Source organism: Mesocricetus auratus, unplaced genomic scaffold, assembly GCF_017639785.1.
Source record: "Mesocricetus auratus isolate SY011 unplaced genomic scaffold, BCM_Maur_2.0 Super-Scaffold_100001, whole genome shotgun sequence".
Classification (NCBI taxonomy): domain Eukaryota; kingdom Metazoa; phylum Chordata; class Mammalia; order Rodentia; family Cricetidae; genus Mesocricetus; species Mesocricetus auratus.
This window is the reverse complement of record NW_024429187.1, coordinates 8,799,802-8,825,171: the sequence shown is the minus strand read 5'-3', so window position 1 is coordinate 8,825,171 and position 25,370 is coordinate 8,799,802. Positions and strand designations below refer to the sequence as shown.

The 25,370-nt window shown below is 44.0% G+C and overlaps 1 long non-coding RNA gene across 1 annotated transcript; it reads left to right on the top strand.

Moving 5' to 3' along the window:
* The first annotated feature begins 336 nt into the window (after window positions 1-336).
* LOC110341400 lies at window positions 337-22,399 on the top strand. The gene is made up of 3 exons (XR_002383333.2): window positions 337-468; window positions 13,485-13,687; window positions 22,266-22,399. It is a non-coding gene; the product is annotated as an uncharacterized LOC110341400 (long non-coding RNA).
* Window positions 22,400-25,370: the final 2,971 nt, after the last annotated feature.

The following is a 25,370-nucleotide window of genomic DNA, read 5'->3' as shown; positions in this document are numbered from 1 at the left end:
GGAAGGCAGGAGCAAAAGCAGGCACAGGGGAAGTTTGCTGTGACAGGGGAGTGGCGGGAACTATGCAACTGGCTTATAAAGGGACGTGAATCTGGTGTCCCTTATAAAGGGACGTGAATCTGGTGTCCCAGTGTTTTTGAGCACGTGAAAGCTGTTGGCTTACCGGCTCTCTGGAATGATTTCCCTTTCTTAATAACCTGTCTCCATATCTATTTTTAATCTTGAGTCTCTGATGTGATCTTGGCCCCAGGACATGTAGGGGGTGGCTTGAGCCTCATGCCATAACACGAGTCTTCTGCTTTTTACTTCTGTCCCTTTGAGACAGCTGCTCTTCTGATGTCACCTTCACTGACTGCTGTGCTCGGAGTACTGAAAAAAAAAAAAACCGACTTGGACATCTTTGAGAAAGAGAGTGCTGTTTTCAAACTCCTCTTGGATTTGAAGCATTGTTTTGACATCTTAGAGAAGGTATTGTCCATCTTTTAATAAAATCAGTTAACTGCATCCTGGACTTCAATCCAACCCTTTTTCTTTACCTGTCTCTGAAAATGTATCTGCCAGTCTTGAAGTCCCAGAGCCTTCTGGGGGGCAATTTGAATTCAGCTTTGAGGGTAAACTGCTCCTTTGTTTCTGGCGGAAAAAAAAAATCTCTTGACTAAGACATTTAGATATGCAAATGAAAGATTTCTGTCAGAAGTTGTTCTTTCTCTATTTATGGCAGAGAAAGGCCTAAAGGTTGAACCGTAACTGGGAGCAGATGTTTGCCTGCCCAGAGTGCAAAGCTGAACAGTTAGTTATGAAGCTCCAGAGTCTCCCTCATGTCTTCTTAAGAGGCCCCTCCCCCTTTAAGGTAGACCCCAGAGTCTGGAAATTATTGTTTATTCTTCTGGAGATTGCAGCTTCAGCCACAGCGTCTGGCAGAGATTAGGAGGGCAGGCAGCTCTGTGGCAGGAGGATACAGAGCAACTCTAACCAGAGTCTCCAGGACACAAGCGAGAGCTCTGGCAGCCCCACAGACTAGGTTCTGTCCCCCTACTTCCCTCATGCCAGTGCTCCTGAGATGAGGAGAGAAGCTGGGGTGTGGCTAAGTCCGTAGACTGCTTCCCGACCATGCACAAACATGAGTTTGAGTCCCTGCATTGTATTAGCCAGATATGGTAGCACTTTCCTGTAACCCCAAACTCTGGGAGGTAGAGGTAGGAGGGTGACAAGTTCAAGGTTATCTTCAGCTGGGTGACAAGTTCAAGGTTATCCTCAGCTGTATAGTGATCTTAAAGCCATCCTGGGGTGCAGGAGACTTTGGGGAGCTGGGGCAGGAGGAAACCTAATGGAAACAGTAAAAGAGACTTAATTAGTATTGGCCGTATCAAGAAGAGTGATAAATAAAGGAGTCCAGTGACCCCCACCCCTCCCAAGCCCATTGTGAGCACACTATGTCAGAATCGTAGACAGATGTATTTATGTCCTTCCTAAATGCCACAATTCACTGGTGAACACAGATTCTTTAGTCTAGTCTTACTTATATTAACTCTCAGGTCACATATTACACACCACACAGCAATCATATTTATCTATACAGGTTACAGATGGCTACAAAGGGTTAAAGATGCACTGGGCTCAAGCTTTCCCCAAGTTCTCACTAGAGGCAGAAGCAGAGCTGATCCCCATGCAGAAAGTCAATGCAAGGCTTAGATACCAGCAGTCGGTTAAGAGCCCCTGCTGATGGGAGTGGAGCTGTCAATCACAGGGCTGAGCTGAGCTGAAGGGTGAGGTGTAAACAGAGATGGATGGATGGATGGCAATTTAAATAAGCTGTGTCAGCAGTGGGGATCAAGCTGAAGCCGTGGGGACAATTTGGAGCTCTCTGCATTGTGGCCTCTTGAGACTCACATTGGGATGCCTGAATTCAGGTCGAGAAGCACTGTCATCCTTGCAGTGTTCAATGCCATCCCCTTCACGGGGTGGACATCTGAGTCTGGAGGGCACTGCCTGCTATTCCCATGTTCTTGGGTCCTAGAACACAGAAGCGGATAGTGATGGGAATAGAGATATTTACTAAGAATGACAGGAGGACATCTGAAAATGAAAGTAGGCTAGAGAAGGGACAGGCCCAAGGCTCAGAAGTCTCACGACCCTTTTCTGGGAGAGCTTGTGGGCTTTTTCTCACAAATGCCATTCTGTTATACAAAAAGTCCAGTGAGAAAGGGTTTCCTGTTTCTCTGCCAACTGGTTTCTTAAATTTTTACTATCTTTGAACATTTTCAAGGTGAATTCTTTGAGAACTTTATACAAAGTGTTTTGATCACATTCAATCCCCTGCCCCTCCATTCCCCTGCTTCATATCCTCTTTTTAAAAAATTTAAAATCCATTGACTCTAATTTGTGCTGTTCACATACTCTGGGTGTGGGGCCATCCACTGAGGTGTGGTTGACCTATCAGGAGTCACATCCTTAAAGAAAATTGGCTGCCCCTTCCAAGAAACCATCAAGTGCCCATCGCTCCACAGTTAGCCAGTGAACCCTTCTCATTCTATTCCAGAGTATTCACTGTCGTGATTTTGTGCAGACAGCCACAGCTGCTGTCAATTCATGGGTGTAGCATCCTGTCATGTCTAGAATACGTTTCACTCTGGTCCTCCCAGACATCTGGCTCTTACAGTCCTTCTATTCCCTCTCCCACAATGCTCGCTGAGCCTAGCGGAGAGGGTGTGATGGATGCCCCATTTGAGGCTGAGCTCTCCACAGCTGTGCTAGTCTTGATGGTTCTCTCTCCTTGCCCTACAGTCCTAACACACAACTGAGAGGGTTGTACTATTCACTGTCTGCTGCATAAGTCCTGATCCTATTTTTTTCCCCTGATGTGGTACCCATACACCCCTCTTCCCAGATGGTCCCAACCTATGTTGTTTAAGGTTTACCTTTCTGCTTTCAGGAATAAGTTATTTATCAGTTTGTGCATCATAGGTGTTGTTGGACAGGTAGTGATATATATGTGTCCAAAGAGGTGCAGGCTCATCCTGTCTCTGCATTTGTGTTCAAAAAGGGAGTGGGGAGGGAGTAGTGTGTGAGGGGGTAGGGGGTGAGGGTGCTTAATTTTGCCTCAATGATGAGATGGGACAGACATAGTTGACTTCTTAGGGGAGGTCTTACCCTCTCTGAGGAGTGGATGGGAGGTGGGTTGGGGGAAGGTTGGGGGAACAGGAGGAGGGAAGGGGAACTGGAATTGGAATGTAAACAAAGTAAAAATAAAAAAGACTGTGTCTTAGTTACTTTCCTACTGCTATGGAGGGACACTATGACCAAGGTGACTTATAAAAGAAAGAATTTAATTGGGGGCTTGCTTACAGTTCCAGAGAGCTGAGTCTATAACCATCACAGTGGAGAACATGACTTCAGACAGGCATGACTCTGGAGCAGGGGGATAAGAGCTTACATCTAATCTACAAGCAGGAGGTAGAGAGAGTAGCCCATCCCCAGTGACACGCATCCTCCAAAAAGGCCACACCTCCTAATCCTTCCCAAACAGTTCCCCCAACTAGGAGGCAAACATTCAAATACATGAGCCTGTGGGGGACATTCTCATTCAAACCACCACAGGGTGTGAAGCAACATAAGGAAGGAAGAGTGTATTTTTGTAGGGTACAACCTGTCATGTTGGGGAAGGCATGGCAGCAGCCGGGTGAGGTGGCTAGTTACATTGTATCCCTGTGAGATGGCTAGTTACATTGTATCCCAGTCTGGGCAAGGTGGCTAGTTACATTGTATCCCAGTCTGGGATGAAGTTGCTAGTTACATTGTATCCCAGAGGATGGGTTGGCTAGTTACATTGTATCCCTGTCAGGGTAAGGTGGCTAGTTACATTGTATCCCAGAGGGTGAGTTGGCTAGTTACATTGTATCCACAGCCAGGAAGCAGAGAGACACAACTCAGGTCCTCAGTTCACTTTCTCCTCTTTGTTTAGTTCCAAACTCCAGCTATTTAGTTCCAAACTCCAGCTATTAGGACGGAGCCACTAACGTTAAAGGAGGATCTTCCCAACACAGTTAACCCAGTCCAGAAATCCCTTCAGGGACATGCTCCACAGTTTATCTCCTAGGTAATTCTAGATCCTGTTTCGTGGCCATCAGTGTTAGCCATTACACAACATTTATTGGATGGCTGTCGGCCAGAAAATGACTCGGGCTGAGTTCTCATAATTACAGTAATGAGGTCAGATAGCTGGGGGAATAAGACTAAAAGCCAAGAATATTTGTAACTAAAATTTGGGAAAGGAAAACCTAGATCGGTTACCCTGATCTTACAGCGACAAAAGCTAGGGGGCTGGGGGTGGTCATGCAAGACAAGGAAGGAAAATGGTGCTTAGGAAGTGCCTGCTGTTTCTGGGTTTGCTGGGCTGAATGGTCTAGTCTATGTGTAAGCGGAGTGTGGCTGCCTGGTGGCCAGCTGTGATGGACTTTAAGTCAAGGTGTCAAGAGACCCGAGGGAAGTGTAACAGTCTTTTGTTGGCCTGCCCTAAAGCTGTCGCTTGATCCAATTCCCTTACCCCTTGTAGCCTCCATCCCCTAATCCTTGTCATTAAATTCAGGACATCTCAGTAAGTTTCCCCTCTCAATACCTCACAGTATGGATTAAATTTCAACCCAAGAAGCCCGGGGGAGCACTCAAGACCACACTGAAAGTACAACCTTTACTTTCTTAGGTTCTTGTCTTGGAGCACAGAAGTTAAACAGCAATAGGAAGAATAGATTGTTATTCTCATGCCCATGTAGATTTTTATAGACGTGCGTGACCCGAGGAAGCAGTGAGAATGAGTGGTTTATAGCCACCTTAGTAGTAGGAGTTGCAGTAGTGCCTGGTGAACAGATGATTTCTTGGGAGAGAGACTGGAGAAGGGCCCTTGTGGGAAGAAAAATAACATTTTAGAAAATGTACTTTTTAGAAAGAACAGAGGGGGTGATATAACAGGTTTTGTGACAATGTCTGTTTGGGTAGTATCTTAGTTAGGATTTTCTTGCTATGAAGAGACACCATGACCACAGCAACTTTTATAAAAGGAAAACATTTAACTGTCATCATGTCAGGAATCACAGCAGCATGCAGGCTGGAGAAGTAGCTGAGAGTTCTGCATCTTGATGTGCAGGCAGCAGGAAAGACTGTGACACGCTGGTCAGGTTTCAGCTTCAGAGACCTCCATGCCCACCCCCTAGTGACACACCTCCTCCAGCAAGGCTACTCCTACTCCAACAAAGCCACACCTCCCAATAGTGCTGCTCACTGCTCACTATGGGTTTTTTTTTTTTTTTTTTTTTTTTTTTTTTTTTTGGTTTTTCGAGACAGGGTTTCTCTGTATTGTTTTTGAGGCTGTCGGTCCAGCCTGGCCTCGAACTCACAGAGATCCGCCTGCCTCTGCCTCCTGAGTGCTGGGATTAAAGGCGTGCGCCACCACAGCCCGGCTTTACTCTGGGTTTCTGGGGGCCATTTTATTCTAAATCACCACAGGTAGTGTTCTAGTGTCATCCTTGTTGTGGTGACAAATAGCTTGATCCTAAGCAGCTCTGGGGAGGAAAGGCTTATCTGGCGCACAGTTCCAGCATACTGTCCATCACTGAGTGAAGTCACGGCAGATCCTCAAGGCTGGGCCTGCTTGCTTTTCTACACAGCATCACCAAAGAACTTACTCTGCAGCCAAAGAAATTCAGCAGGAAGCAATGGGAAATGATTCTTGCTAGTGAGCTGAAGGCTGGCTTATACTCAGCTGGCTTTTTTTTTTTTTTAGTTCACGACCAACTGCCAGGGGATGGTATTGCTCACAGAATCTTGGGTCCTCCTACACTCCTACAGCAATTAACAAGACAGTCTGCCTCAGGCGGGTCACGGACCAATCTCATCTATGCAACTCCTCAATTTAGACATCTTCCCAGGTGATTCTGGGTTTCACACAGTTGGAAGGTTAAACCCAGTTAAGGCACGTGGGTGCCGATGTCTTGTTCTTGAGGACAAGTTTGAGTTGCTTGTAGGAAGAGAAAGACCTTATGAGAATTGATCTTTTAAAGGATTTGCCTTGGCAAATAAGGGTATCAATGTAAAACACAGTTGTCATTTCCAAGAAACAATGAGTTTATTTTTGAGGTAAGTATGAATGACCACACATGTAGGTTAGCCTAAGTACCACCATCCATTGTGGTAACCATTTCCTGAGGTTTTTGTGTGACAGACCAAAAGAGAGTTGTAGGTTAGGATATTTTTTCAAGCACACAGGAGTAAACATCATGCCACAGCATAGTGAGGGGCTCAGTCATAAAGGCTCAGGTGCTGTGGGAAGGCTTTCTTAGCCTTTGGCTTGGTAGAAGTGAAGCTCTGTTAGGTGAGGCCACCCCTAAAGGGTTAGTGTGACGGACACAGGCTGTCAGGTCTGATACACAAGTGGACTATGACAGGCTGTGACGGAGGCTAAAGGCAGCGGTAGGTGATTGGTTCTGCGCAGGCACCATTCTAGCTTTCCATGGTCAGGAAGTCCTCATCATAAATGGCACTCCCTATGCCCAGAGATTTTAGTTCATAGGAATCAGCTCAAAATAAGTTTTACAACACATTTTTAGCTTTATCTCTTCTGTTATTGCTGGAGGCCTGAGCTGGAGAGGCCTGGCTCCCACGGACGGTGTTTGTACTTGCAATTCTGACCGGTAGAGACATGAGTGGGAGGTAAAAGAAGAGAGAATTTATTACAGTGTGGACCCAAACTAGAAAGATAATGGTCCATGCCTCTCCCAAGAACAGCCTTCAAGGGCTAGGAGTGTAGTTCAGTGGTAGAGCACTTGCCAAGAATCTAGCTGTGTGGGTCTGAGAACATGGTTTGACCAACAGTACAACTCTTGCCTACAGTCTACAAGGGAAGGGATAGAGAGGTCTGACTCAGTGGTGGTAAGAATACTTTCTTGTAGAGGGCAGAGGCTGGGTTTAATCTCTAGCACCTCATGAGCAAACAAACTTTTCTTCAAGGTGGCTTCCCAGGGTTACACATGGAAGAGCCAGGGCCAGGTTGAGAAATTGTGTAGCTAGCCACAGTAGCCTGGCTGTGGTCAGGGTGATTGTTATTGTAGGACTGGTTAGACACACCCTGCTGGATTCCTGGGCGTTGTTACTGCCTAGGGGCGCTGTGGCCCAGGTTTTGATGTATTTTGCCACAAGGCTCACTGGTACCTGGAATTTGAGATGGGGAGAGAGGAGAGATGACTTGAAGACAAAGACCAGGTCAGACAGAGAAATGGAGTTATCACGACATCTGTGCCCTGTCTTAGAGCAAAGGACAACTCCGTGAGCCTGCTCAACTTGTTCCTCCGTTATCTTCACATCTCTGTTCAGAACATTAATCTGGGAGCCAAAGAGATGACCCAGCCAGTAAAATGCTTGCCGGGCAAGCATGAGGTCCCGGAAGTGCAGGTCCCTAGCATCCACATAAAAAGCTGGCCAGGACGTTGTGCCCTTGCAATCCCAGCACTGGCAGTGGGAGGCAGGAGGATATCTGAAACTTGCTTGCTAGCCAGCCTCTCTCAATCTATGAGTCCAGGGTTCAGTGAGGGACCTGGTCTCAAAAATTAATGTGGAGCATGATAGAGGGAGATGCCCAGTGTCAACCTGTGGCCTCCACATGCATTTACACACACACACACACACACACACACACACACACACACACACCTCTGTATATGGAGGACAGGAATCTTTTGTTGATACAAAAGAAATTTATCATGACCATCTCAGCAGAAAACAACTGTGCCTGAGAGAGGTCCCCAAAAGAAACTGGCACCTCAAGTTGACCAAGATGTGGTGACCTTTTAGTTTCTGAGAGGGAGACTGGTGTTAGTATTGTTTAGTTGTTTAGTTGTGTCTAGGCATCTTTGGCCTAAGTTCTTGCTCCTATCGATGGTAATAATAGGAAGTGTATAGTACGTGACCACAGGTCAGCAAACAAGCGTTTTATTTGGACAAGGAAGTGCTTGAGGAAGCAATAGCCTGCAGCCCGGGGGAGCAGCACGGAGACACAGTCAGTGAAAACAATGCTGGACAGTTGGGGTATTGCTTCTTTCTCATGGGCTCAGGGATGCAGGCATGAAGAGAGGTTTAGTGGGGACCATTGGATCGTGATGAAGTTATATAACGGATTGTGCAGCTGTGCCTTAGGCACACTTGTATGATCGGCTCGAAGCTTCTGGATGTGCACACAAAAGCACACACTAAGCACACTCTCCTTCAATTCTCTTAGATGTTCCCTTGTTGGTTGAGTGCTACCAGTGGATAATCCTGTGAGGGTCACTTGGTGGGAGTTTTAGGGAACTACAAATTGTCTCATGCTGCCGGGCGTTGGTGGCGCACGCCTTTAATCCCAGCACTCGGGAGGCAGAGGCAGGCGGAGCTCTGTGAGTTCGAGGCCAGCCTAGTCTACAGAGCGAGTGCCAGGACAGCCTCCAAAACTACGCAGAGAAACCCTATCTCGAAAAAACAAAAACAAACAAACAAAAAAAATTGTCTAAGGCTTTGTAGTCGGCAGAGTTAAGGACTCAGGGGGAGCCCATCAGGGCTGAGACCATTTCTGTTCTTAGACAAGCAAGAGTTGCCCATTCTCCCTGATCTGTGACTTTCCCACTAGAAATTCTGGCTTAGTGTTAGATAATATGACCTTTTCTTGAATGTCTCAGGTTTACAAGATCTTACGCTGTATTATTTATTTAATAAGCATCAACTAAAAGTCTAACATGTTCAGGTAGGTTTTTCTGTGTTTGTGTTATGGCAATCAGCAACACAGGCAGAAATGGCCAAACTATGGGTGAGGGAACAGGCCACACATTATTAAGTTACTCATTTTGTTAAAGAAAAGCCAGGACCACCAAGATAGCCCCGCAATAATGACACTCTGCACCAACCCTGACAACCTGAGTTCACATGGTGGAGGAGAGAAAACGGAACCCATCAAACTGTACCCTGGCCTCCTCAAGTGTGCCATGGCATCCACATGCCAACCTGCAAAATAAATAAACGTAAACAAAGCAACAACCTAACGCTGGATACGAGGGCGCATGCCTGCAATGTCAGTACTCAGGGGGCAGAGGCAGGAGGATCATGAGTTCAAAGACAACCTCAGTTACAGAGTGAGTCTGAGGCCAGCCTGGGCTACATGAGACCCTGTCTCAGAAGTATGAATGAAGAAAACAAACAAGAAACCAACCCTCAGAATAAGACAACTGGAGCAAGGAATAACAAGTTTCAAAAGAGTCAGTTGTCCCTGGCAGTGTGTTCCAGAGCACACTTCAGCAGAGTGGGTTTCTTCAGAGGAAACATGACATGATTGGCTTGATAATCTACTGAACTGTTTTTTATTTTCATTAATTTGTGTATGTGTCTGGGTAGGAGGATGTCGGAGAGATAGCTTGGAATAGCATTAGTTGGTCTTCCAAAGGATGTGAGTTCGAGTCCTGACACCCACATTGCAGCTCACAACTGTCTGGAACTCCAGTTCTAGAGGGTCTAGTGCCCTCTTTTGGCCTCCTCAGGCACTGCATGCAAGTGGTGCACAGATAGATGGCAGCCAAACACCCATATACATAAAATAAAATCATAAAACTAATTTTCAGTGTTGAGGACTGAATCCAGAGCTGTGTATGTGGCAAGTACCTGACCACTAAGCAATAGCTCCAACCCTCGGTTCCTTTTTAAATAGCAAACAGAGGCAAATGTCTTTTTGACTGTTTTTTTTTTAAAATAGAAACATTTTATAGAGGCTTAAGGTATCATTAAAGCATAGCTCAGCCAAAGCAATACACCAAGTGTTGAACTCCCTTGGTCCAAGTGTGTATTATTTTTGTAATTTAATAAAGTGCAGTACGGCTGTAAAGCTTGCAGGAAAAATGCTTGCAGAGATAATGAGCAGGTTTATCTTTGGGGATAGATGGCTGATGTAGTATTTTTCATTTAAACACGCTGCCTGATGTCCCTGCTCTTCTGACACCTGCCTGTTCATGTGTGTGCCTGTGCTTGAGAGGACACAGGTCAACTTGAATGCCCTTCCCTACTCACCGGCCACCTTGTTTTCAGAGATAAGGTCTCTCATGAGCTGGAACCTCACCCATTAAACTAGATTGGTCGACCAGCAATCCCAGAGATCTGCTCTGTCTTTGCCTCCCCAGTGCTGCGATCATAAACACATGTAACACACTCCTGGCATTCTTACATGAATTTTTAGGGTCTAACTGAGGTCCTCATTTTGCAAGACAAACACTCCACCAATTTAGCCATCTCCACCCCCAAAGTCTCCCCCCTTCCACCTACTGCTCCAGGTTCTTTTCTTGCATAAGGACCTACAAATACTCTAGGGGCCCACACTGGCTGGGGATTCAGTTTCCTAGATTGTTGTTCTTACTCATCATATTGACTCAAGCCTTCTTCCAGCTGGGAGCGGTGGTGCAGGCCTTTAACACAGAACTCAGGAAGCAGAGGCAAGTGGACACCACGAGTTCAAGGTCAGTCTACATAGTGAGACTGTGCTTTAAAAAGAATTTTATTATCACTAGAATATCATCATCATCATCATTATCATTATTTAGTCAGGGAATTGCATATCCCAGGCTACTCTCAAACTGGATAGCCCAGGACGACCTTGAACTTCTGATCCTTCCTCCAACTGAGTCCTGAGATGACTCGGGTATACCACATGCCTTGTGTGTGTGATGGTAGAGCTCAGACCTAGGGCTCCACACTCGTTAGACAGATACTCTCTTAAGTCTACCACACGAATCACATTCCTAGTCTCAAACTTTCTTAGTTTATTTTTATTGTTTTTACTTTGTTTTATTTTTTCTGACAGAGTCTCACTACCTAGCCTCATACTCAAGAGAATACTCCTGCCTCATTGTCCCTGAAAGTTGGAATTACAGGTGTAAGTCACTTTGTCTGGAAAAACAAAACAAAACAAAAAAAAACACCTCAGTCTATTTTTGGAAGTTACAAGAAACTTTGTATCACACATCTGCGTGTTCTGTTCAGAGGATAACTTTTAGACCTTGGTTTTCTCCTTCCAACATGTGGATCTCCAAGATACAACTGAAGTCATCAAGTTCAGTGACAAATACTGTAACCTGCTGAGCCAATTTGTTGGTCCCTAAACCTTCTTGCTTTCCACTGGAGCCTCAAAACTTCATGTTTGTGCTTGTTCTGTGTATTGTAAATGTACCACATATTATCCTGTCCTTGGAGGCACGGCATAAAAACTACCACCTTGACTATGAGACATTGTGCTAGGCAGCTGTGACTACCAGAGGTGTTTAGAAACTAGTTATCAGCATGGTTTGAAACTCCCACCTAAGGAAGGAATCTCAAGAACAGCAAAAACCAAAACCCAAACTCAAACCAAAACATCCTCAGCACGCTTCTAAACACAACGCTGGGATGAAAACAGCTGCTCAGGGTGGCTCAAACACAGTTATTTTGCAAAGAGAAAGACTAGCTGATAGAAAATTTACAGTGAGATTAAAAAAAGGGGCAGGCATTTGTTTTTATTTGTAAATATACTGCTTAAGTTGCAAATAGAAAGTTGGCTGCACAGAGTTAGTTTATGATGTACTGGGTCAGAGATGAAGAACTCTACTGGTTTGGAATTTTTACTGCTCTATGAGATGAGCTTTTTGGTACATGGGAAATGTTTTTATTATTTTAAGTCTCTCTTCTCTCCCTTGTTTCCCCCCCTTTCCCTCTTCCTTCCCTCCTTTCTTTCTTCTCTCTCTCCCTCCCTCTCCTCCTCCTTTCCATCCCTCCTTTCTGTTTACCTCTGATTTTTTTATAGAAAGGTTTATGCATTGGTTTTTATTTATCTGTGTAGATGCATGCCTGTGTGTGAATGCCCTTGGACACCAGAAGACAGTATGAGAATCCCATGAGCTAGAATTACAGACATGAGTCACTGAAGTGGGTGCTGGGAGCCAAACATGGGTGCCCTGGAAAAGCAGCAAACCCTCTTCACCACTGAGCCATCTCTTCAGCCCATTTCCCTTTGATTTTTGAAGCAGGATGTTACAATGTATTCCAGACTGGTCTCAAGCTCACTGTGTGGCCTGGTCAGGATAGCTTTGACCTTTATTCCTCCTGCCCTGGCATCTGGAGTACTGAGTTTAGATATGCACCACCACAGTTTTTCTAGCAACTTCCCCTTTACAGGTGTCAAGGTGTTTTTCCACCTAGAATGATTCTTCCATTTTTTTTTTAAAATTGAAAGTATGTATCTTTCATTTCTACTTGAGTGAGGATTTCTGTGCTATCTTAATATGCTTTTTACCATTCACCAGCAAGGTAGCATAGCAACCAAGATAATTATATAAACACTTGATGTAAAAATATTCTATCTAAATCTGTGTAATTATATAATAACACAATATAGTAAGCTATATTTTCAGACTCCCTCCTAGGCATTCCAAAGCTTTCATACAGATGTGTTCTGTGAGGCACAGGAATGGGAAGGCGAGAAGGGACCTGAGAGTTGGCAGTAACTTTGAAAACAGTCTCTGCATCCACGTTTCTCAGTTGCTACTTTGACTATTAAAACACTGAAGTAGGAAAAACAAATCATCTCAGTCCTCCGCTTTCGGCATCCCTGCTGAGTCATCGCTAGGGTAAATGGACCCACTTAGAAGCTCACCCCAGCCTCCTGTTGCAGACCCTTGCTTAAGCAGTCTAGTTTGGTAGGCTTTATGTAGTGGGACCAAGAAACCTGTGTTTTAGTGGGGACCTCCCCAACTAGCTCGTTATTGTGATCTGTATGTTTAGAAAATGTTGCTTTAAAAAAATGCCTCAAAAAGGGTTGGATAGATGGGTTAGCAGTTAAGAGCATTTGCTCTCACAGAGAACCTGAGTTCAGTTCCCAGAATCCACTTCTGGTGGCTCACAGTCTGTAACTCCAACTCTAGGGGATCTGATGCCCTCTCCTGGCCTCTGTGGGCACTTGCACACACATACAAGCAGACACTATATGAAAGTAAAAATTTATAGAAATGTAAATTGTTTTAATTAATTAAATGTATTCATTTATTTTGCATCTTAACTGTAGTTCCACCTCCCTCCTCTCCTTCCATTTCATCCTTCTATCTCCTCTTTGCCTCCTCCCCCCATCCACTCTTCTGTTTTTATTCAGAAAGGGGCAGGCTTCACATGGGTGTCAACAATAGCTTGGCATATCAAGTTGAGGTAGGACTAAGCTTCTCCCCTTGTATCAAGGCTGGGTAGAGCAACCCAGTATGAGGAAGAGTTTCTCCAAAAACCAGCCAAGCATCAGGGGTAGCCCCTCCTACCACTGCTAGGATTCCTACAAGTAGACTGAGCTACACAATTGTCACACAACTGTAGAGGGCCTAGGTTAAAGCATATGGTCACATTGTGTCTGAAGTCAGGGAGAAGAGAGTAATGACTGTTGGTCTTCAGCTTGCATCTTCCTTTTTGTGTAGGATGAAAGCCCAGGGAATGACTCCGACTTCCTTTAGGGTGGATCTTCTGACTTCTATCAACCTAATCAAGATAGCCCCCAACGAGCATGCTCAGAGTCAAGCTAACCTGATAAGTCCTTGCAGGTGTGCCTGAAGGTGTATCTCCGGGGAGATTTCTGATCCAGTCACGTTGACATTCAACTATCCCAGACTTCTTTCTGAAGGTGAGAAAAATCTTGACACCTGCCATCTCTAAAGTCTAAAGTTGAGCATCTCTTATTTGGATAATTGAGAGTATGAGTGTGTCTTAGCTTAATTTGTTTGTTTAAGGGAAAGTAAAGATAAAATTCAAGGATTCATATACTACTAAAATTTCAGGTGACCCCAGGAGGGCTTGCTTGCATGCTACTCTGCAGGGCTTCTGCACAAACAGATGTAGTCTTAGGATGGAGGGAATGCGTGTCTTGGTGATACCTGGATGGAGAGTTTCTAAGAAAAGGACTGAAAAGGCATGAACGCCTGAGAGCAAAGCCTCCGCTGGAAGCTTCTAGAAGGGCAAAGGTGGGTAATCAGTGGCTGGCAGATACAGTACTTTTAAATACAATGGAGGGTTTCTCAGGGGACCAAAGGACAGCCAAAAGAAAGATGACAGAAAAAGAAATTTCTGCTAACTTTGAGGTCATCGGCAATTCCTGCTCATAAACTTGATGATTACTGGGAGACAGGAACATTTGGGAAGAGAAAAAGAATCCCCGAGAACACTCTTAACCTGGAAAAGACCCAGTGTATGCCTTTGAAACTTGTACAGACATTTTTCTGGCAGCAGAACTGGGTGGGGCGGGGGAGACCTCCTTCATTACCGGCATTATCTGTTTGGACATCCAAGTATGGGTTAGATGGTAGTAGCCACGTTTCTCTGGCTGTCTCCACCTGTTTGTGCACAGGTGTTTCACCTATCTGCTTATATGGTTATTTGTGGCTGAATGCATAACCTGTTATATTTGTTCATAAATGAAATACGCTTTATCAGTTAAAGATGTTGCCTGCCTCAATGTCGTGGCCCACATCAGTGAGGGTCCCTCAAGGGTGCCAAGGAACTGAAGGTTGCCCCTTGCTCACAAAGGATCCGTTCTGAGCTCCCTAAGCAACCATCTTGGAAGTGGAGTGGAGACATCCTGCTGTCCGCCCAGGGTCATGCTCTTACCCACTGTGCCTTGTTATCTGGACAGCAAATGCAGTGACCTCTCCTTCACAACGCTGAGAACTTCTTCAGACTGGGCCTCCCGTCTTTCTGTAAGAGTTCTTTGTGAGCCTCTGGGCACAGGCCTGGGAAGATGGTGACTGGCAGTGCCCTTTCCCCTTTCCTTCTCACACGCATGCCTTTTCTCCTTGATGTAAACTGATTTCCCATACTTGTGGGTTTCATTTCTCCTGGTATGACAAGTAGAACCCTGTGATTTGGGGTTAGGGTAATGACTTGGTCAGGGGAACCCACATGAAAGCTGAGCAGGGCAGCACACACTTGTAATAGGAGTGCTGGGGTGGCAGAGGCAGGAGGATCCCAGGATTCTCTGTATAGTTAACCTTATCCTATGGATGAGGTTCAGGTTCAGTGAGAGACCCTGCCTCAAAGAATAATGTGGAGAGTGACAGTAGAAGATACAAGGCATTGACCTCTGACCTCCATACACATATGCACACGCATGCAGGCATACCCTCACACATGTGCATGTGAACACATACACACAATTAAAAAATAGAATTTAAGGTCTCTTCTTTGCAAATGTGTTGAGCTCATTGCTATGTTCACTCATGTTTGTAATCTTCATTTAGTATTATGTAAAGGTGTGATATGTTCATTCATGCTGAATTTGTTCAATTATGTAAAGATGTGTTGCTATTTCACCTTGCTTGCCTAAGGCATCTGATTGGCTTAATAAAAAGTTGAATGGCCAATATCTAGGCAGTAGAGTGGGGGGCTGGAGGGCACCTAGGAGAAAGATGAGAACAGGAGATACAAAGAATGGATGCTAAGACAGGATTCTCATCAAGGCGACAACTTTATTCATCCCAAAGGGATTTATATAGGGGGAGGGAGGAGGGGAAGGAATGGGGGTGTGCTGCAGCTGCAATGAGCCTGGTGGAGCAAAGGTCAGTGGGAGAGGGAACTCTCTGTGCTGTCTGGAAACCTAATTCCCAGGGCAAGAGGTTGGGGTAGAACCTCCTGTGTTGCTAGGTAACCTGACTGTAGGTCCTTACTTTATCTGTATCAATCTTTCCTATGTCCTCACCTAACTCCTGGCGGAATTGGGGGCTTTCTGTTGAGCTAATGTTTAACTGCTAATTAAGCTGCAGGCCTGTTTCTGGAATTTAGTGGAGGTAGCAGGGTGGTCCAGAGTCACGTACTTTCTATGAGGGTTGAGTCATGTCTTCTCTTATGAGTACATGAGGCAGCCATATCTGGTTGGTAGCCGGAGGACCCTGACAGTAGAGGTTATAGGTAGGGCTGATGGGCAGAGAGAATAAGTAGGAGGAGAAATCTATGCTCAAGAGAGAAGAGAGAAAGGAGAAGAGAACAAAAGAGGAAGAGAGGGAGATGCCCCGGGCCAGTCAGCCAGGCAGTTGCTGGACAGACAGACTCAGAGTAGAACAGAGAGAGAGAGAGAGAGAGAGAGAGAGAGAGAGAGAGAGAGAGAGAGAGAGAGAGAAGGAAAGAAAGGCAAAAAGCCCTGAGGCAAAACATAGATGAAGAGAAACAGGTTAAAATACTTTATAAGAGCTGGTAGGACAAACATAAACTAAAGCCGAGCATTCCTAATCAATCATAGTCTCTATGTCTTGATTTGGGACCTTGTTGGTGGCCAAAAAGAAAGCCTGATGCATTTGATGTTCCAACATGGGACCAAAATAGGGCCTGAGAGAGAGAGACAGACAGAGAGACAGAGAGAGAGAGAGAGAATAGATAACACTTTTTTAAGAGGCTCTGCCATACAATGAGCATTTGAGTAGTTGGTATGCTAAGTAGAAACAGCAAGCTAAGTAAAAATGCCTGCCATAGAGCAGGGCACAACCTTCCTAGAGCTGGGGCAGTGAATGCAGCTCCCAGTTAGATGCAGCTCCCAGTTGAATACAGCTTACTGCCAGGCTTGCAGGATGTAAAGCTTGCTCTCAAGAGCCTGCCACTGGCACAAAACTTAGCAGTTTAAGGTTTGGCTCACACAGTCAGAAAAGGCTAGAGACACACAGTAAAGACAGGTCCAGACAGAAAAAAAAAGTATAAAATGTTATAATGGTTACAGTGTGTTTAACAATGAGCATAGGCTTAAGGAAGAAAAGAAAAAGATTATAGAAAAAATAGTTTAAAAATAATAAAGTTTTTAAAGAGAGAGTAATGTAATATAAAGGAAAAAAGACGTATAAAGATGGGAAATGCACAAGGAGTCTGGATCCTATATGGCGTTGTGTCATCTTTCAATTTTTTTGAATGCTGATGAGTGAACAACAGCTGCTGAGATACATGGGATTGAAGAAGAGACTGTTGAGTTAAACCAGCCTAGATACTTTAGGGGTATCTTAACCTTAAAATGGAATTCAGAAAATGTATTACATTGGGGAAGAGGCTATGTTTTTTTTTCCACAGGAAACAAAAGGCTGTAGATTCCTTCAAGGTTAATTAAGGTTGGGTTTGATCAGGGAGATCTGAAAATCTTGGCTATAGGCATAAATAAACTAAGAAAAACTACAAGACAGGTGATATATATGCTGATCATTCTGCATGGGAACAGTTCTGTCTGAAACTAGACAAGAAATGCTACAACTAAATTTCCCAGGACTTGGCCATTATCTCAATGTTCTCAAGGTCTCCTAAAGATGCAGTCACCCTCAGACAACAGGAATAAGTCTAGAAAACACAACTCCCACATTCCCAAGTGGTGGTGTGTGTGGGTTATGGACACTTGTCCTCATTTAGGGTATATAGGATAAAAAGATAGTTATTAATCTCAAATATTTTACATTGGTATGGATTTTGGTATCTTGGTACAAATTTAAAGTTATTTCCGTTATACTGTGTGAGTGTTTCTACTTTTGGTTGTGGTATTGAGCCTATGCAGCTCATTAAAAAATGTAATATATAATATATAATTAAGAAATGCAGGTTATTGGTTAGTCATCTATAATAATCAAACTTGTAGTTATATTAGGTATGTTTTAAAGGCTAAACAGATATGTTTTAGATAGATGCTCTTCAAATGCTTCAAAGACCTACTGAATACGTCATTTACGTTTAATAACCTAAAGTTTCCATGACAGTGAGGCACATCTGCTCCTAGCAGCGCCAATCTTCATAAAAGGATTATGGGTGTCAAATAACCTCCAGATGGAGCCTGTTTTCACTGTGGCAAGGCTGGCTATTTGAAACTGTCCTTGACTCAACTTCTGACAGTATATCATCCAAACTGGACATGCAGGACATAATGGAAAGTAACTACTTTGCCAAAACAAGGCAGGACAGTTCTTCAAAATTCCTGCTTCATAGAAAAGTCTGTCAGATATTCTAGGTCAACAGGCCAAAGATGGATGCCCCAGCATTGCAGAGGAACCTAGATGACTGTCTAGGCAGCTAGATATCTCTTTTGTTTCTACTGTTTTGAAATTTGCTTGCTCCCTGTAGAAAGCAAACTCCCTGTTTACTCAGGTAACATTACATCTTTTTTGCAGGTCTCTGATGGGGTTGAAGACTACATAGTTATAGTTACAGTTTTCCTTGGTTATAATAGAAGGTAGATTAGTTACAGAGTTTTAGACTCATTGAGATAGGATACATAATAGAATGATTTCTCTGAATTTGCTAAATGCAAAGGGACTGCATATTGTTAATGTAATTCTTCTTTGATAACTGTTCTTATTACATATAGTTTTGCTATGTTAAAGTTAAAAACTTTTTATTTAGACAAAAAGGGGGAAATGTTGTGGAATATTTGTTTAATTAGGCAAAAATGCTGCATTTGCTTAACCAAGTAAAGATATATTTGTGTTAATTAAATAAAATTTACCTGGGCTCAGAAAGGTGGGGTTAGCAACTATTTGACAGGAAGTAGTAGGGGGAAGAGCATAGCATTTTTTTTGGGGTAGTGTGGAAAGAGAATGGCTTCTGGTGGGAGGGTGCCAGCTAAGAGAGAAAGTTGGCCAGTTGCTGCACACAAGTTTTCACCCTAGCCTTTGCATCTCGAGTTTTATTAGAACAATAGAGATTTAGTTAAATCTACCTTTAGTGTCAGCAACAGAGCCATTTTATGGGGGAGCAGAATCTCCCCCACCCCCTTGCTACAGCCTTAGTAGCCAGGCTGCTTGGTACGAGCACTCTGTCCTGCCAACCTGGTCCCACAGCCACATCAGCCCCAAATGAACACACAGACACTATATTAATTAATCTCATTGGCTAGCTCTGTATGTATTTCCATGGGGTCTTCTCTTACTGGAGAATGCCTCATTTGTGTCCTCTCTTCCCGGGAATCACATGATGACTGCTCTCTGCCTACACTTCCCAGAATTCTCCTTGTCTCCTAGACCCCGCCTATCTTGCTGCCCTATTGGCCACAGTGATAAACATATTTACAGAATGACATCGCCCGTCAGTCGCTAGTAGATTAAAGCACAGCCACAGTGATGAATATAAAACAGCAAACCTCTGCATGGTCACTTGGGCCACAGACACTGCAGCAGGACTTAGGAACCAGTCATGGCCCCTGGTGGCAGCATGATGGACCGCAGATATCAACATGGCATCAGGCAGAAATACAGGCCATGTGTGCCAACGTGGCCTGTGGCAGCTTAGATCTTGGACATGGACCCTCTTCCGACTCATTCAATAGCTTTATTCTTCCATCTTCCCTACCCCTCCATCACAAATTCACTCTTTGCAATGACATCAGAAGCTGCAGTGCTAATCAGTATATTTTTTTTTGCTCACACAGCTCTATATGTAAATACTCATTGCCCGGAGTCATTGGTCTGGCTTAGGGCCTCTGGTCTTTGAAGCACCATAACTACTGAACCATCACTAAGACTTCTTTGATCACAGCCATGCTTCAGTTTTTTATGTTTCGTGGTGATGGCGTGTTCTGGATTCTGGTTCTGCAGCACTGGCTCCTCCTTAGAGCCCAGAAGTAGATGGAGTAGGTGTTGGGGTTGACCTACTTGAAGTGCCGGATCTGGGCATGGATGGCAGCAGAGTTGTTCAGAAGCCCCCCACCCCTACATGCATGGGTTCAAATTTACTTTGTCTTAACGATTATAAAATATTTAGAAAACTTCTTGTAATCATTCTTGATGAAACGCCTTAGAATCACACATATATATGAATGTATATTTATATGCTATATACATGGTGTGTGTGTGTGTGTGTGTGTGTGTGTGTGTATGATTGTGCTTCTATAAGGTTTTCTTTAACCAAAAACCCTTATGCTGAAGGGTTTTAGAAACGTAAGCTCCAAAAGTGGAGACTTGGTGTCTCCACAAAAGCCGAGACTCTTGTCTGTGAAAGTCATGAACAGCTACAGTGATGAATTATTTATTAGCTATTAAAGCTTGCCTGAGGGTTCAGAAAGTAAAGTCAGCCACAAGCCATAGAAGCCAGACATACACCTTTAATCCCAGCAGCCAGAAGCTAGGAGGTGGTGGTGCAAACCTTTAATCCTAGGACTCAGGATTAAGAGGTAGTAGGATCCTCTGAGTTCAAGAAAACCCAAGGATACATGAGATTAAATCAGTCTAAAAGAGTAACACATCACACACCTTTAATCCCAGCACTACAGAGGTATAAAAGACAGAAGCAGGGCCTTCAGTATTCAGTAGGAGGCATTCATTCTCCAGCCACACTGAGGAGAGGCAACAGTCTGAGGTGAAGAGATCATGGATCAACCCTTTCAGCCTGAGCTAGAGGTGAGAGCTAGTAGCTGGCTGCTTCCCTGATCTTCAGGTTGAACCCCAATATCTGTCTTTGGGTCTTTTATTATTTCGTGTTACAAAAGTCAGTACAGGGAAGGAGGCAGCATCCAGTTTCTGCTGAGGCTCCAAGGTGTGCTTCCCACGGGAGGAGGAAAGGGAGCCGAGATTCTGGGATGTGCTGGTCATCTTCCACCTCTGTCCTTGGCTATTGCTCAAGGCAGGCTTGACCTTCAGGAATGAGTTCCCCAAGGTTAGAGAATAAAGCACAGGAAATGGATGAGAAGAGCATTCCAGAAGTCCTGATGTTAAAAACTGTGATCTGAGTTTTAGTATTCTCTGTTGAAATTTTGAACAAAGACTGTACACACTTACATAAGATAATTTTTCCTTTAGAGACACGAAGCTGGAAATGGATCCTTGAGGACTTCCACCTTGGAGAAACAGTCTTCATTGATCCAAACTGCAATGAAAAATAGTTTTTATTTTTAAATGTATATGTGACTGCTTAAATTTTTTTCATCAATATTATAACAGAATATTAACTTCCATTATTTATGATTCTGCTGAACTTTGAGAGGATTTGCTGACAGTAAAAGCATAACAACTTTAAGGAGAGCTCATTTTACATCCTCAATAACCTGAAAGGTCACTCAGAGTTTTTCAGTAATATCCAAAGAGTAGATATTGAGAATATTAGAAGTTTAAAAATCAACAATTACCTTTAAAATGGTTCATAGATTTTATTTTATTATTTTAGGCATTAGAGGTAAAGGAAAAAAATAGGTATCCAGCAGGGGTTCGGTGGTTATTTTGGATATTTCCAGAATTTCTTACTATTTTGGGAACTTTTTACTATTTTACTATATATTCAAAAATATACATATATATACATATATGCACACTACATGCACATATATGCATATATACATATATATTTGGTTCATGATAATGTTTTAGTTAGAATAGTGGCTGGATTATGCCATTAAATATCTTAGACTGGGAGCTGACAAGCCCGGTGACTTGAGCTGTAGCCTTGGCGCCTGCAAGTTTTCCTCTAACTTCCACACACATGCAGTGGCTTGTGCATGCACAAATACATTACAGCAAACAAATAAATGTTGTTGTTGTTGTTTTTTAAATAATGCTTTAAAATTTCTCTGTGTAACTGCCCTGGCTGTCTTACAACTCTCTCTGTAGTCCAGGCTGGTGTCTAACTCAGAGGTCGACCTGCCTCTGCCTCTTGAGTGCTGGGATTGAAGGTGTGGGCTGCCCCTCATTGAAAGTGGCTTTATAATGCTAAAGTCCCCCCTACCCATCTCAGGGGAGCTGTTGGCACTTAATGACTGAGGGGGAGGGGAGCCATTTTCTCCAGCAGTGTAGCTGCTGTCAGAGCTGCTACTCCTGCAAATGTCTCACCACCCATGCTCATCCCCAATTAAACTCAGTGGATCATATAAACAGAACGACCAGGCAACACACAAAACAGAAAAAGCACAGACTTGGAAACGGGAGAGGAGGGGCTGAGAAGGTTCAGCTGGAGTGTGGGGTGGGCTGTGTGTGAGAGAGAGGTAAAGGGCGGGGCAAGGGACAAGGCCCGTTATACCCATATGTGAAATAGTCATCGCCAGTAAACAACACAAACATTGGGTTTATAGATGCCATCGGACTTCTGATGTATGTAGAAGTATGTGACTCCAAGCTGCTCTTCCAGCACAGCCCGTGGGTGGGGTATGTAGCCCAGCCTGCCTCAAGCTTACCATCCTCCTGTCTCAGCCTCTTGAATTCTAGAATTTCCAGGTCACATCTCTATGCCCGGCGTGGATTGGTGATTTTTCTGTATATTCTGCCCGACAGAACCTGATGAAACTGTTATGGTTTGTCACCTGGGAGGCCGAGTCAGGGCTGATGCACAAAACCAACAAATGACAACAAAACAAGAAATGACCCTCTTTAATCAGAAACCAAAATTTGCGTATCTCTTGCTGCCCAATAAAGTAAGTTTATCTTAACTTTTTCTTGAGAGGATAAAACTTTCATTATATAACATTGTAAACAATATGCAAAGTTTTTGAAATGCTTGTGAATTCTATGTCAGATGTTTACAAAGTAAGACTCACTATATGTTGAAACTAAGTAGGCTAGGCTATATGTGGTGGTAGCTGGTGGAGGCAGGAGATTATCCTACATGGTGAATTTCAGGCTGGCCTGGGCTACAGGAAACACGTCTCAAAACCATCCAACCAACCAAAAATATTGAAACAGCAGAAATAGAAAATGTTATAACACTGCATGTGGGGGACCTTGGCAGATGCCATGGCGGGCGAGGGACAAACACACCAGGCAGACAGAGCTTGATGGGAAGTTTTATTGGGGAAAGGGAAGAGAATGGCGAAAGGGAAGGAAGAGGAGGGGAGAAAAGAGAAAGAGGGAGAGAGAGACAGAGAAAAGAGAGACAGGAAAAGTCCTGTCTAACCCCTTCACAGGAACAGTGGGAGAGAGAGAGGAAGAGGATGGAGTTTTCCTCTTAAAGGGACCTTTGCATCTGCTTGTGGACTACACCGTGACAGAGCAGCCACAGGACCCTGGGCATTCTGCCAGGTGACGGGGCAGGCCAGCGTAAAGCCTGAATCCTAACAGAAAATAAATTAGCATTTAGGTTTAATTTTATATAGGAAATTTTAGGTGCTTCACTCTATTATATTTGCAATATATTCATATTTTTCTTCGTTCACGGAGAGAACACTGAGAGTGGGTTTTGAATATCCTGGTAGCTACAGCAGTCCTAGCCTGGCAAACACACTGAGGAGAAATTTCAACATAAGACTTCTCTACTGAACAACACCGGTTCCTTTCTGCCGGGTAGCCGCATCATTTGGCTCCTATCACATGAGGTTGACTTGCAGACTGCATGAGGCACAGTGACTCAGAACCCCAGCACACGGTCCTAGGGAGGGTCCCACAAGTCAGTCGTGAGCAAGGGCAATGCCTCCATGCTATTTCCCTACACACTGTGAAGACACGCTATCGGGGCTCTTCCCAAATGGTTAGCTCTCTAGGCCCCTCACCTGGAGACTTTTCTAAGAGGAACTTGAAAATCTGAGTATTGAAGAAGTGCCTCAGGAAGTTTAAAAACACTTCATGAGAAACGAGTCTCATTCAGGGCTGTGAAGGTCAAGGAGACAGCATTTACCTCTGGGGATCCGGGAAGCCGCTGCTTCTGGTGAAGGGTTGGACAAGCCGCAGGTCACCCACCACCTCATGAAGAGCCCTGGACTCTGAACCACAAGGCAGTTGCCCATTATCGGTATCCTAAGAGGCACACCATCCTTCTTCAACAACGAGTTTTGCATGAGTGGATGCAGGCGTAGCCTCACTCTCCTCTCGTCTTTAAGTGGAACTGACAATGGTTATCAACAGGCTCCCTGCCATGTGTGGAAGCCTCAACTCAGCCCACACTGACTATTACATGCTTTTAATCCTTTAATCTCTAGATTTCTGGGTGCCTAAAATATTTTCCCTTCTTTTGCTTTCTTTTTTTTCTCCCCTTAGGGAAGCAGGAAAAATAATGGTTTAGACATTGCAGACTTTTCACTGAGCATCAAACAGTACAAGCTAAAGCCCACACTAAGATAAAAATAGCTGGGACCTTTGATAGACATACCTGTGAAGATTTTTTTATTAATATTATCGAATATTTGAACTGAAAAACTCTTACTCCTCCAAGTGTTTGTGTCCTTGGTGATTCCAATGAGATGCTGTTTCAAATTTGGCTCTAAATAGTGCAGATTGCATTTACATCAGTGTTTCCAGTTGGGGTTCCCAGTTCCTATGGGTCTACATTTAAGTACAGTTCCAGAGTGGGGTAGACGTTCTAGTTAATTCCCAATGAAACCAGGTGTTTATTCCAAATGAACACAGAGCCCCAGGTCGACAGAGAAAACTTGCAAGCAATGGCTTCGTTTAGCAGTGGCCTTTGTTTACAGGGAACAGTTCATCACTCCAGTGGACATATTTGCTGTTCTGTGAAGAGTAAGGACCAACAGCATAACAGCTTATTAAATGTCAGAGTTTTCTTGAAAGTTCCTCCTAAACCAAGTACCTATGTATAGTAAATTACTACAAACAGCAGGCATGTTTTTACAAACAGCAGAATGAAGTATTGCTTGGTTCCACGGCAGCAGGAACTGTATCCATCCAACTAATTGTTGTTTCTTAGGTTTTTGGAACTTAATTGGCGCTCAGTAAATTCTTTTGCATAAATCAGGAAGCAAATAAGTATGCATTTCTGTCATACTTGTGGGTTATATAGTAAAGCCTGCTCTTGAGCTGGCAAGGAGTCTTGTCACTCCTGTATTCCCCTGTCATTTACTTGTTAATGAGACAAACATACCATTTAATAGTCACTGAAACAGATCATATTATAGTTCGAATTAATCCATGCAGTCGGAGGAAGAGAAGTCTTGCTTCTGTTCTATGTGAATACGCTCCTTTGATACATGGACTATTGAATGCTTTTCTACTCTAGTGTGCATTGTGTCTGCATGTAAGTCTGTATTCCATGCTTGTGTCTGGTAATCATGAAGGCACTGGGTCCTGTAGAAGTAGAATTACAGATGGTCGTGAGCTACCATATGAGTGCTGGGAATTGAACCCGGTCCTCTGAAAGTCAGCCTGCGCTCTTAACTGCAAGCTATCTCTTCAGTCCCTTGAGCAATTTCATTTTGATCCTGGCTAGTGGTGACGTATTATATCCTTGGGAAATGCAAAGAGAGTGGGTGTCATTTGCCAGCACTTAAAAGTGACAACTCTACGTGGCCGCATATTTGCTAATTAGGAGCATGCAACCACTCCATTCATAGTGCTTAAGTACTTCACAACATCATGTTGGTCCCGTCAAAATAGATGATGCCATTTGGCAATTAGAAACAGGCTGGTGAGGTGACTCAGCTGCTAAACAGG